The sequence below is a fragment of the Triticum urartu genome, chromosome 3 (assembly GCF_003073215.2).
Source record: "Triticum urartu cultivar G1812 chromosome 3, Tu2.1, whole genome shotgun sequence".
NCBI classification, from domain to species: Eukaryota; Viridiplantae; Streptophyta; class Magnoliopsida; order Poales; family Poaceae; genus Triticum; species Triticum urartu.
This window is the reverse complement of record NC_053024.1, coordinates 336,323,910-336,338,640: the sequence shown is the minus strand read 5'-3', so window position 1 is coordinate 336,338,640 and position 14,731 is coordinate 336,323,910.

Below are 14,731 nucleotides of genomic sequence, written 5' to 3'. Positions count from 1 at the left end.
ATGGGCCTACAGCTGGGCCGGCCCATTAATGTCGGTGAAATCTCATGGGCCTTTAGCTGGGCCGGCCCATTATGATCCGCAAGAATCTTGTGGGCCTTTACCTGGGCCGGCCCATTATGGCACACAAAAATCTTGTGGGCCTTTACCTGGGCCGACCCATTATGGCCCGCAAAATCTTGTAGGCCTTTAGCTGGGCCAGCCCATTATGGTCTGCAAAATCTCGTGGGCCTTTAGCTAGGTCGGCCCATTATGGTCCGCAAAATCTTATGGGACTTTAGTTGGGCCGGCCCATTTAAACTTGATGGGCCGGTCCACGTGTCAACATATCATAGGCGCGTCTCGCCCATTGGATGAGTGACACCTGGGCCAACGCGGACCTGACACGTGTCTCCTCCAGCCAATGATGATTTTACACATGGAAAATCCCCATTGGTCGGGGCTGTTAACGGGTTATCGGATCCAAAGCCCGACCCGATAGCTTAACGGCGTTCCATTACGGTGGATGCCACGTGTCGGTCACCCTTGATGAAAGCACTTCTGTGACGCGCGATTTATCGTCATGGAAGTGGACACTTCCATGGTGATAATTTTGGTAATGTCATGGAACACTTCTACGACAACACAGGTATGACTATCTTGATTCTGTCATAAATTTGTCATGGATGTACAAGCATGACAAAAAACGCGACCTACTGTGACAAACACGTATCATCACGGAAGTGTATTTTTTTTGTAGTGATATTATTCCTCAGAAGGAAGGGGAAACCCTACGCAAGTACATCCAGAGATTCAGCCAGGTGCAGTACAACATCCCCGACGTTCATCCCGCTGCTGTGATCAGCGCGATCCATCAGAACGTGCGCAACCACAAGATGCGCGAAGAGCTGGCGATGACCAATGTTAAGGATGTGGCCGAGCTCTACGTTCTGGCCGATAGGTGCGCTCGGGCTGAAGAGGGAAGGAAGTACCCCGACGAAGACGCCGATGCGGAAACCGACTCTACCGACAAAGACGCCGCCACCCCGACGAAGAAGGGCCGGCATCGCAACAGGAAACGCAAAGGCAAGGCCGTGCTTGCTGTTGAAGGATTTGACGACACCGATGCTACCAAGAAGGTCAAGGCAGACGCCCCTGGCAAGGAGATTGCGGGGTGTGCCGCTTGCCGGGCCTTGGCGGCTACCGAGAAGCGGAGCTAGTACTGCAAGATCCCGCACCAAGGGCCACGACCTCTAGAACTGCCGACACCCCCCGCGGCAAGGACAACCAGCAAGAGAGGCCCTCCTGGGGCCGTGACAAGAAACAAGAAGACGATGATCACGACAAGGGCGACGAGTCCGGTGAGCAAGGGTTCCAGAAGGCTACGGAGGCCATGTGCGTCGATGGTGGTGCCTCGCTGCATACTTCTCACCGCCAGCTCAAGCAGTGGGCGTGTGAGTGAGATTACAGCAGCGGAACCGTCGTTCGACGCTCAGAAGCCGCTAAAGTGGTCCAGCACGCCCCTCATCTTTGACGCCGAAGACCACCCTGACCACACAACCGCGGTCGGGTGTTTGCCATTGTTGGTCTCACCAACGATACACAACCTCAAGGTGAACAAGATGTTGGTTGACGGTGGGGCTGGCCTGAACTTGATCTCGCCCGTCGTGATCAAAAGACTGCAAATTCCTGATGGAGACCTCGAGGAAACGGGTACGTTTCAAGGGGTCAATCCGGGGAGGAGCCAGCCGAAGGGGAAGGTCACACTGCCCGTGACGTTTGGAGGGGAGTTGAACTACAGAATGGAGAGGATCACCTTCGATGTGGCCGAGATCCCCTTGCCCTACAACGGCATCCTCGGCCGCCCGGCACTAGCCAAGTTCATGACAGCATCACACTACGCCTACAACATGCTAAAGATGCCTGGGCCGTTGACCATCATCTCCGTCCCCTCCGACAAGAAGGACGCGCTGATCTGCGCCAACCAACTCTACCGGGAAGCAGTTGCAGCAGCTGTCGTCCAGGCGCCTGCTCCTGCCGCTGAAGGCCCGGGAGGGAAGAAGAAGCCCGGCAAGACCTCTTGCACCCACTCCGGCAAGTGCTCCTCCTCGGAGTGTTGTGCTACCGTCGAGGACGTGCCAGAGAACTCTACCGACAAGAGCAAGAAATCTAGAGCTGAGCCACCGCAGACCAAGAAGGTGCCCATCAGGGAGGATGGCACGGGAGGGGCCTTCACCATAGGCTCCACCCTCGACAGCAAATCGGAAGGCGTGCTCGTCACCTTCCTGCGGGCGAATGTCGACGTGTTTGCGTGGCAAGCATCCGACATCCCCGGTGTTCCCAGGGAGGTGATTGAGCACCACCAAGTTGTCTGCCCTCATGCGCGGCCCGTCAAGCAGAAGGTCAGAATGCGGGCTCTGGAGAGGCAGGAGTTCATCATAGAGGAGATCAGGAAGTTGGAAGCGGCATGTTTGGTGAGAGGAGTGCTCCACCCGACGTGGTTGGCCAATCCGGTAGTGGTGCGCAAGGCGAATGGGAAGTGGAGGCTGTGTATTGACTACACACATATCAATAAGGCTTGTCCTAAGGACCCCTTCCCATTGCCGCGCATCGACCAGATTGTTGACTCGACGGCCGGGTGTGATCTGTTGTCATTCCTCGACGCCTACTCGGGCTACCACCAAATCTTCATGACAAGAGAGGATGAAGAAAAGACAGCATTCATCACCCCATGTGGTACATATTGCTTTTTATGGATGCCTTTCGGGTTGAAGAGTGCTGGCTCGACGGGAGCAGTCCAAATTGGTTTTGAACCTCAGCTCCATAGAAATATGGAGGCATACATGGATGACATAGTGGTCAAAACCAAGGACGGGCCCACCCTTGTGCAAGATCTAGAAGAGACATTTGCCAACCTGCGCAAGATCAACCTCAAGCTGAACCCTAAGAAGTGTGTCTTCGGTGTTCCGTCCGGCAAGCTTCTTGGGTTCTTTGTGTCGCGGCGCGGGATCGAGGCAAACCCGGACAAAATCAAGGCTATTGAGCAGATTGAGGTGCCTAGGCGGATCAAGGATGTGCGTCGGCTCACCGGCTGCGTCGCCGCCATGAGCCGATTCATCTCCAAGTCCATCGAGCGCGCCCTTCCTTTCTTCAGAATCTTCAAGAAGGCAGGCCCAATGGAGTGGACCCCAGAAGCTGAGGCAACATTGCAGGATCTAAAGAAATACCTTTCCTCCACGCCGATACTGGTTGCGCCTAAACCACAAGAGCCGCTGCTGCTAGATCTGGCGGCGATGAATCAAGTGGTCAGCGCCGCACTGGCGGCACAGAGGGAGGTCGACGAGGAGGCAGTGAAGGCAGCGGAACCAGCGGATGGCAAGCCAAAGATTCCCCCGGCAGGGCCTGGTGCCGGCAAGGCACATCCCCCGATAGAGTCTGATGCCACCAAGGCAGTGCCTGCGCCGTCGAGTGAGGTGGTGCAGAAGAAGAAGATGACGCAGCACCCGGTTTACTTTGTCAGCTCCCTCTTGCAGGGGGCTAGGTCGAGGTATTCCGGTGTGCAAAAATTGCTCTTCGGCCTCCTTATGGCCTCGAGGAAGCTGCGTCATTACTTCCAAGCCCACAAGATCACTGTCGTCACCCGCCTCCCATTGCAACGGATACTACATAACCCAGATGCGACCAGAAGGATTGTGGAATGAGCCTTGGAATTTTCAAGCTTTGGTTTAAAGTTTGAGAGTACCTCGACAATCCTGAGCAGAGTCTTGGCGGAGTTCATTGCATAATGGACCTCGACACCTGACAAAGAAATCCAGGAGACCACTCTCCCTGGCAAGGAAGCAGACCGCGACTGGATCATGTACTTTGATGGGGCTTTCTCGCTGCAAGGCGCCAGTGCTGGTGTGCTGCTCGTCGCACCCACCAGAGAGCACCTCAAGTACGTGATCCAGATGCACTTCCCCAGGGAGATGTCCACCAACAACACTGCTGAGTATGAGGGATTGCTTGCCGGTCTCAGGATTGCGGCTGACCTCGGGTTAAGAAGCTCATCGTCAGGGGTGACTCGCAGCTCGTTGTCAGACAGGTCAACAAGGATTATCAGAGCCCATTGATGGAGGCTTACGTAGATGAGGTGAGGAAGCTGGAGGAATGCTTTAACGGTATCCAAGTGGAGCACGTCCCCCGAATGGAGAACGACATCGCCGATTACCTGTCAAAGCGTGATGCATTCAAGCTACCTGTGGAACCAGGTACCTTTTTGCTCTGGTTAACTCAACCATCCGTCGAACCATCAACAGGGCAGAACAAGCGAAGGAAGTCAGGTCCCGGCAAGTACTTTCCTACCGAGCCCCTGGGGCTGCCGGCAAGGGTGCTGCCGCGGACGCTGAGCCTGCCCAAGAGCAACTGGCTTTGGCAGGGCGTCAAGCCCTGGCCATAGAGATAGCCGCTCCCATGGCGGAAGAAATGCCTTTGGTCCTTGCCGTCGAGCCCCAGGCTCCGACATGAGCGTAGGATACCGTCCAATTCCTCCAAACAGGGGAGCTTCCTGAGGAGCAGGAAGAAGCGGAGAAAGTAGCCCGTCGGTCCGCCCTGTACCAATTCGTCGATGACGTCCTGTACAGGAGAAGGCCGAACGGCGTGAAGTTGAAATGCATCCCCCGGGAGGAAGGACTGGAGCTGTTGGTAGAGATACATGGAGGCATATGTGGCTCCCACATAGGGTCGAGGGCCCTTACCGGAAAGGCGTCCCGGCAAGGTTTCTTCTGGCCCACCGCCCTCCAGGATGCGACGACCCTAGTAACCAAGTGTGAAGCGTGTCAGTTCCATTCAAAGAAGCTTCACCAACCAGCTCAAGCCCTTCAAACAATCCCTCTCTCCTGGCCATTCTCGGTCTGGGGGCTCGATATACTGGGCCCTTTCCCCATGCTGTCGGGGGCTTTGAGTACTTGTATGTTGCAATCGACAAGTTCACAAAGTGGCCGGAGGGGGAAGCAGTGAGAAAGGTGACTGCTCAGTCAGCTGTCAAGTTTTTCAAAGGACTGGTCTGCCGTTTTGGTGTGCCAAACAGAGTCATCACCGACAACGGCACGCAGTTCACAAGCCACACCTTCATGCAATACATTCAAGACCTCGGCAACAAGGTCTGTTTTGCACACCCACGGAGCAACGGCCAAGCGGAGAGGGCAAATGCTGAAGTGTTGCGAGGCCTAAGGACAAAGACTTTTGACAATCTATGCAAGAGCGGAAGGCGCTGGATTGATGAATTGTCGGCGGTTCTTTGGTCGATCAGGACGACGCCAAATCAAGCCACCAGCCAGACACCTTTTTCCCTGGTATGCGGGGCAGAAGCAGTTCTCCCCACGGAACTCATATACGGGTCACCTCGAGTGCTCTCTTATGATGAGCTTGAGCAAGAGCAGTTGCGCCAAGATGACGCGACACTCCTTGAGGAAGATCGTCTTCGAGCGGCTGTGAGAGCAGCGCGCTACCAGCAAGCCTTGCGCCGCTACCATAGCCACAAGGTTCATGCCCGAAGCTTTGAGGAAGGCGACCTTGTTCTTCGATGTGTTCAGTCGGCCAAGAATTCCAACAAGTTGACGCCAAAGTGGGAAGGCCCTTATCGGGTAATATGAGTCACCAGGCCCGGCGCAGTCCGCCTGGAGACCGAAGATGCTGTCCCAGTGAGCAACTCCTGGAACATCGAGCATCTTCGGAAGTTTTACCCATAAGGCGCGGCTTGCCGGGCCTCCCGGCAAGCCACCTTTCGTACAAGCTTTGCCGGCAAGGCATGTAACCCTTTGTACAAAGCTAGGTGTAGACCCTGAGCATAAATGAATGAAGCGCTGGCGCCCTAAGTTATAGCATGCATGCTAGGTCGAGTCTCTTCCTTGGTTGGGGTTGATAGTGCTTAGCGGCGGCTAACTCCTAGCCTAGAGGTCGAGTACGCATCTATCTGTTTCGTTTCTGTCCTCCTTTGGTTCGCAGGGCACATGAGCACTTCTGCTGAGCTACTTGGAAGAAAGCAAGCGGACCGGCATCCCAGCCCCGGCAAACCAGAGTTGTTAGGGGCTGCAAGCACAAGGATCCAACCACGGCAAGACAAGGTTGCCGGGGGCTGCAGATCTAGATAAGTCTTTCATCCTCTGTCATGCATTTCGGAACGGAACTGGGATATGTGAAACCTCATTTTATTTCTAGGCCACCGTGCTCCCCTTTTCTGTACCCAGGGATTATCTCCCGGGCCGGGATTTGGTTGTAGTCGTGATGGCAAGAAGTAGAACGAGGGGCCTAAGCCCGCTTCCTCCCTGCCTCCGCCAAGGGCGTTGAATGGTCGAGCAAAGTGGGGGGACGGCAAGGCCTGTTGCCGGGTGAAAACGTTTATCTTAAATTGTAACAAGGATTCGCTCCTTGTCGCGGGGTCTACCCACGAACGAAAAACCCGGCAAACATCCCTTTTTCATTAAAAGCATCCCACATAGGTACAGTCCATACGGAATGAAAAACATGAACAAAGGGGATTACAAGCTTTAAATTTAATAAGGCCCGAAGGCTTACAGATTAAAAAAGAGATAAGATGCCCGTGATCCCTTTCTTATCCCTCTCCTCAGGAGGCAGGTCAAGGAGGTGAGAGGGCAAAAGGGGCGCCTAGGCAAGCTACGAGCAGCAGAAAGCACCGAGAGAACACCTCGGTGGCCGCCCACGGGTGGGCCGGTGATGACGGTGCCGGGAAAGGAGCTGGAAGACAAGGCGGCAGGACCGACAGTATGCGACGAAGGCGTCGGTGCCCGCGTACTCCGAGTTGACGGCCTTGCCGCCCGCCCTCTTCCTCTTCTGTAGCCTCCCGACGCCATTCGCCCAAGGAGACGGCCCCGAGAAGTTCAAGGATCTGGCCCCACCCCCGGCAAAACTCTACCGGAGGAGCGGCCAGGTGCAGATGCTGCAGCTGCCGCACCTGCCCAGGCACGGGGCATCCGACGCCTAGTCAGACTCGTCCCCGTCATCTGCCCCGCTGTCCTCCTCATCACTTTCGCTCGAGGAAGAGCTTCCATCGTCGGAATCTCCGTCGGAGGAGCTCTCCACGCAGCACTTCAGGTGAGTCCCGAAGTCTCCGAAGACCTTGACGGAGAGCAGGTCGTCCTCCATTAATTTGAAGTAGAGGAATCAAGAGAGTAATCAAGTTGCAGACATACTTGCTCGCATGGGCGCCAAACGCGACCCTATCCCACCTAACACCTTCGTGGAGAGGCTCTTCAAGCCATCCATAGTGTCGAAGGACGATAGCGGCAACACCGTTCCAGAGCCGATCATACCCCCAGATTCTGAACACAGTTCCGATATCATCGGGGGCTCAGGCACCGAAATAATACCATCGACCCATGAAATCATGGCTGTAATTGCCCCGTGGACTGAACCTTTCCTCGCCTACCTTACTAGGAATGAGCTCCCTAATGATCAAACGGAGGCCCGTCGCATTCTTCAATGCTCGAAGGCCTACAAAGTCCATGAGGGGGAACTGTACAAGAAAAGTACCACCGAAGTACTCCAAAGCTGCATCTCCGAAGAAGAAAGACATGAGCTCTTGGCTTAAATACACGCCGGTCTTGGTGGCCATCATGCCGCAGCTCGGGCCCTTGTAAGTAAGGCCTTCCATACGGGTTTCTTTTGGCCCACGCCCCGAGCAGACGCACAGGACCTCGTACAGCGCTATGTTGGATGCCAGCTTTTCGCCAATAAAAGCCATATGCCGCCCACGGCCTTACGAACAATCCCCATTACTTGGCCTTTTGCGGTCTGGGGGCTAGACATGGTCGGACCCCTTAAAGGGGGAAGCCATAAGAAGAAATATTTAATGGTTATGGTCGACAAGTTCACTAAGTGGATAGAGGCCAAACCAATCAAAACGGCCGAAGCCGGACCGGTTATAGACTTTATATCTGGTGTTGTACACCGTTATGGTCTCCCGCACAGTATCAATACTGACAACGGTTCTAACTTTACGACTGATGAGGTGAAAACCTGGTGCGCTAATTTGGGCTTCAAGCTCGATTACGCTTTCGTATACCACCCTCAGACAAACGGTCAGGTCGAACAGGCTAACGGCTTGATAATGAGCGGCATCAAACCCAGACTAGTGCGATCCCTGCGTGAATCAGACAAGCACTAGGTTGAAGAACTCGATTCTGTACTCTGGGGCTGCGTACCACGCCCAATCGCATGACCGGATATACACCTTTTTTCATGGTGTACGACACGGAGGCAGTTTTGCCTTGCGACATTATTCACGACTCACCTTGAGTGCGCATGTACGAAGAGAGAGAGGCCGAGCTCGACCAGCAGGACGTTCCAGATGGCTTGGAGGAGGAGCATGATGTCGCGAAGGCCCGTTCCGCATTTTACCAACAGCAAGCTCGGCGATATCAAAGTAGGGAAGTACGGGCAAAGACTTATAATGTCGGTGAACTCATCTTACGCCTACCCAAATGGGAAGGTCCCTTCATTATAGATGAAGTTCTCACTGGAGGAGCCTATCGCCTTCGCAATGCTTCGAATAATGGTTTGGAACCAAACCCATGGAACCTTGCTCGGCTCCAAAGATTCTACGCCTAAGTTCACACTTATACCTTTTTTCTTTGTCCTTTCTTTTCTCCCTCTCACCTTTTTCTCTCTTTTTCGTTTTTGTACAACTTCTACCAGTGTTCGGATAAACCGCACACTCAAGGGGTATACATCATTAAATGTACATACCCTATAATACCTGGGGGCTTCTCTTCACATGAGCTTATTATGATTATTACTTTTCGAGCGTCAAGCTCACCGTATATATGTTGTCTACTCATATGTGTCTTGTCTTTGCCATTATATGCACCTTTATGACTTTAGTTTTCGCCAAGCTGGGTTGCCTGGCTCCTGTGCTTATGCCCTATGTTCCCGATTGTTCGGCTAGGGCACAAAGGGAGCACCTCTACAATTGTTACTGTCGGGTTATCCGGATGTGTACCTTAGACGGGTGAAGCCGAAAGCTAGTTGTAAGTGCATCTAGTGCCACCCCTAGTTGGTTTTGGAGTATTGACGACAAACCTAGTTGAGGGACTAATGTGTTTGTGAGAATTGCAGGATAACACAGGTAGAAGTCCCTCATTGATTCGGTTTTCCTACCAGAGATGACCCCTAAAAATGTATGAAGACATTGAAGTCAAAGGTGGTATATGAAGATATTCACATTGAAGACTATGACAAGAGAAGACACCACATGAAGCCTATGGAGCTCGAAGACTTAGATCTTTCGTAGTTCTTTTTCTTTTGTGTTGAGTCATAGGAACCACCGTACTGTTAAGTGGGGTCCAAGAGAACCAGTCAGAATGACTGAAGTGATGCCTAAACCAAAAAACCTATGTCTTCGAGTGAAGACTATGAGAGCGAATCTTGTCCAGAGTCGGACAAGTCAGCTTTGCTTGTAGCCCAAGTAAAGTTGCCGTGTGAGTTTGAAATCTGACCGTTGGAACACGTGTCAGTTCCTTAGTGACCCAGGGTCATTTCGGACAAATCAGGTCGGGTTGCCAAGTGGCTATAAATAGCCCACCCCCTACAACCATAAACGGTTGGCTGCTCAGATTGAGAGTACGGCTTTTGTCGTTTGAGAGCAACCCACCTCGAAGCCTTTGAGAGAGAATTCCTTAGAGGATAAAGCCCTAACCACCCAGAGCCAAAGAGAATTAGGCATCACTTAAGTCTTCTTGTCTGTGTGATCTGAAGACTTATTACACTTGAGGACTGTGCATCCTCCAGCCGGTTAGGCGTCGCGTTCTGAGCATCCAAGAGACATTGTGGATTGCCGGTGAACGAAGTCTGTGAAGGTTTGGGAGTCTACCTTGAAGACTTACCAGAGTGATTGGGCGAGGTCTGTGTGACCTTAGCTCAAGGGGAATACGGTGAGGACTGGGTGTCCTGAGCTGCGTGTTCAGGACTGGGTGTCCGGGACTGTGTGTCCTAAGGTTTAAATACCTAGCCGCCCCAACCAGACGTACAGTTGTCACAGCAACTGGAACTGGTCCAACAAATCATTGTCTTCAACGAGTCACTGGTTTCATCTTCCCTTCCCTTTACTTACTGTTGCTCCTTGTGAAGTCATTGTATGTTTGCACTATCTTTTGTCTTCACTGAGTGACTGCATGTTCTGTATGGCTTCATAATATCTTCCTACCTGATCCTTACTACATTGCTGCTATTAAGTCATTGTGCTTTCACTCATTGAATACTTGACTATGGCTTGCCTAGTGTAGTCTACCTTCCGCTGCATGGTAATAGGTTTATTTCTATCGTTTGTCTTCATAACTTCCACGTTTTGAAGACTTTCATAAAAATCGCCTATTCACCCCCCCTCTAGTCGATATAACGCACTTTCAATTGGTATCAGAGCAAGGTGCTCCCTTGTTCTGTGTGATTCGGTTTAACCACCTGGAGTTTTAGCTATGTCGACTGCAGGGATAATTAAAGTCTCCGCTGCGTGCCCCGTCTTCGATGGAACTGAATATCCCTACTGGAAGAATAAGATGCGCATGCATCTTGAAGCCATTGATGTCGACCTATGGTATGTCGTCGAAAACGGCGTTCCCAAGGCTGGAGAAGGTGTCACTGCTGCTGACGTCAAGAAATTTGTTCAACTGGACTCTACTGCCAAGAATATCATCTGTGGTCACCTGAGACCAAAGGACAGTATGGCCGTGTGAGTGCTTTGAAGACATCTAAGCTGGTCTGGGACTGGCTCTCCAAGGTCAATGAAGGCATCTCAACCCAGAGAGATCAGAGAATCAGTGTCCTTCGCAACCTCTTCAACCGCTTCAAGCGAAATGACAATGAGAATGTCCAGCACACTTTTGACCGACTCACTGACATCACAAATGAGCTTCAAGCCCTCGGCGCTACTGAGATCACCAAACATGAAGTCGTCAAGACACTACTGAGATCACTTGATAGTTCGTTTGACATCCTAGCCCTGATGATTCAAGAACGTCCTGATTTCAAGACACTCGATCCATCTGACATACTTGAGAGGCTCAACACACATGAGTTTCAGCTTTCTGAGAAAAGAGATATCTACGGTCCAAACTATGGGCGAACTCGTGCCTTGAAGGCAAAAGCTGTCTCCTCATCTGAAGAAGAATCTGACAGCAGTTCTGATGATCCTGAAGACATTGGAAGGGAACTTGCTATGCTTGTGAAGAAGTTCCAAAAATTCACCAAGAAGAAAGGCTTCAGAAAGTCTTCCCGATCAAGCTCAAGGAATGATGAAGCTTCTGCTCACGACTACAAGAAGAAAACATGTCACAAGTGCAAGAAACCTGGCCACTTCATCTCTGAGTGTCCACAGTGGGACAATGAGAACAAAAAGAAGAAGAAGAGCAAGGAATATGACTCTGACGACAAGAAGAAGAAGAAATACTCAAAGTCTTCGTCCAAGTCTTCCTCAAAGTCTTCATCACACAAGAAGAGCTCATCTGGCAAGGCACGTGCGTTTGTTGGCAAGGAAATGGACTCGGAGGAGGAGTCCGCTTCTGAGGAGGCGGAGGTGGAGTCTGAGGAGGAGTCCGATTCAGGCGTCGCAAGTCTGGCTACAGCATACGTTGCCAAGTCCATCTTCAATACTGAAGACAATGACCTCGTCACCGACACCGATGCAAATGACAAGGACTACTCCGCTTCTACCTACTGCTTCATGGCCACGCGGTGCCAAGGTAAACACACGCACTACTCACTATCAAACATCTAGTGACGATGACTCTGATTGTGATTCAAAACCCAGCTACAAAACACTTGCTAAAATTGCAACTGAACAGCAGAAAGCTATGGAACATATTCAAAAACTGTTAGACAGAAGCGATGATCTGTTAGGTGCTGAAATGACTCGATCTGAATCCTTAATTGAAGACATAAAAAATCTTCACGTTAAGTATCAGGAACTTGAAAGTCGTCATGAAACTCTCTCAACAACTCATGAAAAGCTTTCCTATGATTATCTTCAAAGGAAGCAAGATCTTGAGAAATTGAGAGCGGTTCATGAAGATCTTCAAAAGGAAAACGAGTCACTTCACCAACAGATCAGTCCGCTCAGGAAGGATTTGAACCACCATGTCTTAAATGCATTGAGCGTGATAATGCTACTTCTGTTGCTGAATGTTCTACTGCTACTACTGTTGCAATATCTTCAACTGTTGATGTGGTAACTAACCCCTCTGCTGAGGATACCACTGCTATTGCTGATGAGAATGCTAGGTTGAAGACATTGCTTGAAACAGGGATGTACAAAAGTCTTAAAGGGCATCAGACACTATGTGATGTCCTCAAAAAGCAGATTCTGAACCGAAACCCGAGGAAAGAGGGTGTTGGGTTCGTAAGGAAAATGAATGCTGATGGCTCTTACTGGAAACCTGAGCAGTACCCCAAAACCATGTGGGTTGCTGCAAAGGAACCTTCAGCAGACCCATCCAATCTATCTGGCTTCACTTGTGCTAACCCCATTATCATTGATGAATCCTTTGATGCAAACTATATACTGTTTAAGAATCAGAATGGTGAAGTGTTTGCCAGGTACATTGGTACTAACTGCAGGAATGGACCGCCTATGAAGAAGATCTGGGTTCCGAAAAGGTGTCTGGAGAATCTTCCTGTGAATGTCATCATGACACCTCACGTGAAGAAGACAAACCTCAGACCAAAGGCTTCATACGGTCCAAAGGCTTCATACAGACAGAGGACTCACCTGAGTCGCACTAACGCAAATGTTTTGCAGGGAAACCATACTCAGGCATATGAATATGAGAGCGGTTCATCAAACCGCCATGTTCATAAGACCAAGAACTATTCTGCTTATTCTTATGAGTACTATTGTCCGCCTGCAAGACTGTTTGCTAGGGCTCCAAAGCCAAAATTCTCAGATGCTGCACTTAGACTTATTGCTTCTCAGCCACCCTTGAAGATGTGGGTGGCTAAGAAAGCTTAACTCTCTTTTGCAGGGAAAGGTCTCCAGCAGAAAACCAAAATCGTCTGACGCCATTGCTGGGGACCTTAAACATCTTGTAGGGCGCAAGATCAAATGCCCGAATGGTCTTACTATGTACTTCGTTCCTGAATCGCTTGCTACTCTCCCTATTAGTCCTAATCTGGATCTAAGCTTTCATAACCCATTGGTTCGTCAAATGTTTTTGCTTCACAATGCTCTTGGTGAAGCCTATCCCCCTAACTGCACTGTAGGGTACGACACCAGCGTCTTCAGAATGGATTATTGACAGTGGGTGTACAAATCACATGACTGGCAAAAGAAGTCTTCTTATGGACTCAACCTTACGTCCATCCGACAAGAGCCACATCACATTTGCTGACACTGGTAAAAGTAAGGTATTGGGTCTAGGTAGAGTTGCAATCTCAAGGGATCAACACATGGATAAAGTCATGCTTGTTGAATCCCTTGGCTTCAACTTAATGTCTGTCTCAATGCTTTGCGATTTGAACATGATCGTAATATTTGGAAAATATCGTTGCCTTGTACTAATGGAATCTGACAAGTCTCTAGTGTTTGAAGGGTATCGAAAAGATGATCTGTACATAGTAGATTTCTCAGCAGGACCACAGCTTGCCGTATGTCTTCTAGCAAAAGCTTCAGAATGCTGGCTCTGGCATCGGAGGCTTGGGCATGCTGGCATGAGGAACCTCCACACCCTGGCAAAGAAGAAGCATGTCATAGGCATCGAGGGCGTCAAGTTCAAGAAAGACCACTTATGCGGTGCCTGTGAAGCAGGGAAGATGACGAGGGCCAAACATCCCTCGAAGACAATCATGACCACTACTCGACCCTTCGAACTGCTTCACATGGATCTTTTCGGTCCCACTCATTACTCAACTCTTACTACTACTGCATGCCTCTATGGCTTCGTTATTGTTGATGATTATCTAGATACACTTGGGTGCACATAATCCTTTACAAGACTGAAGTGCAGGATGTCTTCAGACGCTTCGCCAATCGAGCTATGAACAATTATGGCGCCAAGATAAAGCACATCAGAAGTGACAATGGCACTGAATTCAAGAACACTGGCCTTGATACATATCTTGATACCTTGGGCATCACACATGAATTCTCAGCCCCGTACACGCCACAGCAGAATGGCGTCGTCGAACGCAAGAACAGAACACTCATTGAGATGGCCAGAACGATGCTAGATGAATACAAGACCCCAAGAAAATTCTGGCCTGAAGCCATTGATACTGCATGCCATACAATCAATCGTGTTTATCTTCACAAGCTTCTGAACAAGACATCTTATGAGCTCCTTACTGGCAAGAAGCCAAATGTCAGTTACTTCAGAGTATTTGGCGCAAGGTGCTGGATCAAGGACCCACATCACACCTCAAAGTTTGCACCAAAAGCACATGAGGGTTTTATGCTTGGATATGGAAAGGATTCGCACTCCTACAGAGTCTTCAATCTCTTTCATTACAAAGTGGTTGAAATAGTGGATGTGCGGTTCGATGAGACCAATGGTTCACAAAGAGAGCAACTGCCAAATGTGCTAGATGAAGTTCCATCCAGTGAATCAATCAAGCTAATGGGAACTGGAGAAATTATACCTTCTGAAGCTCATCCTGAAGAAGAACTTATCATCTCAGCACCTGATCAACATGAAGACAATGCTCAGCCTGAAGACATTCCTTCTAACAACGACAATGATCAGCAAGAGCAAAGTCTTCGCCCTGTACATCC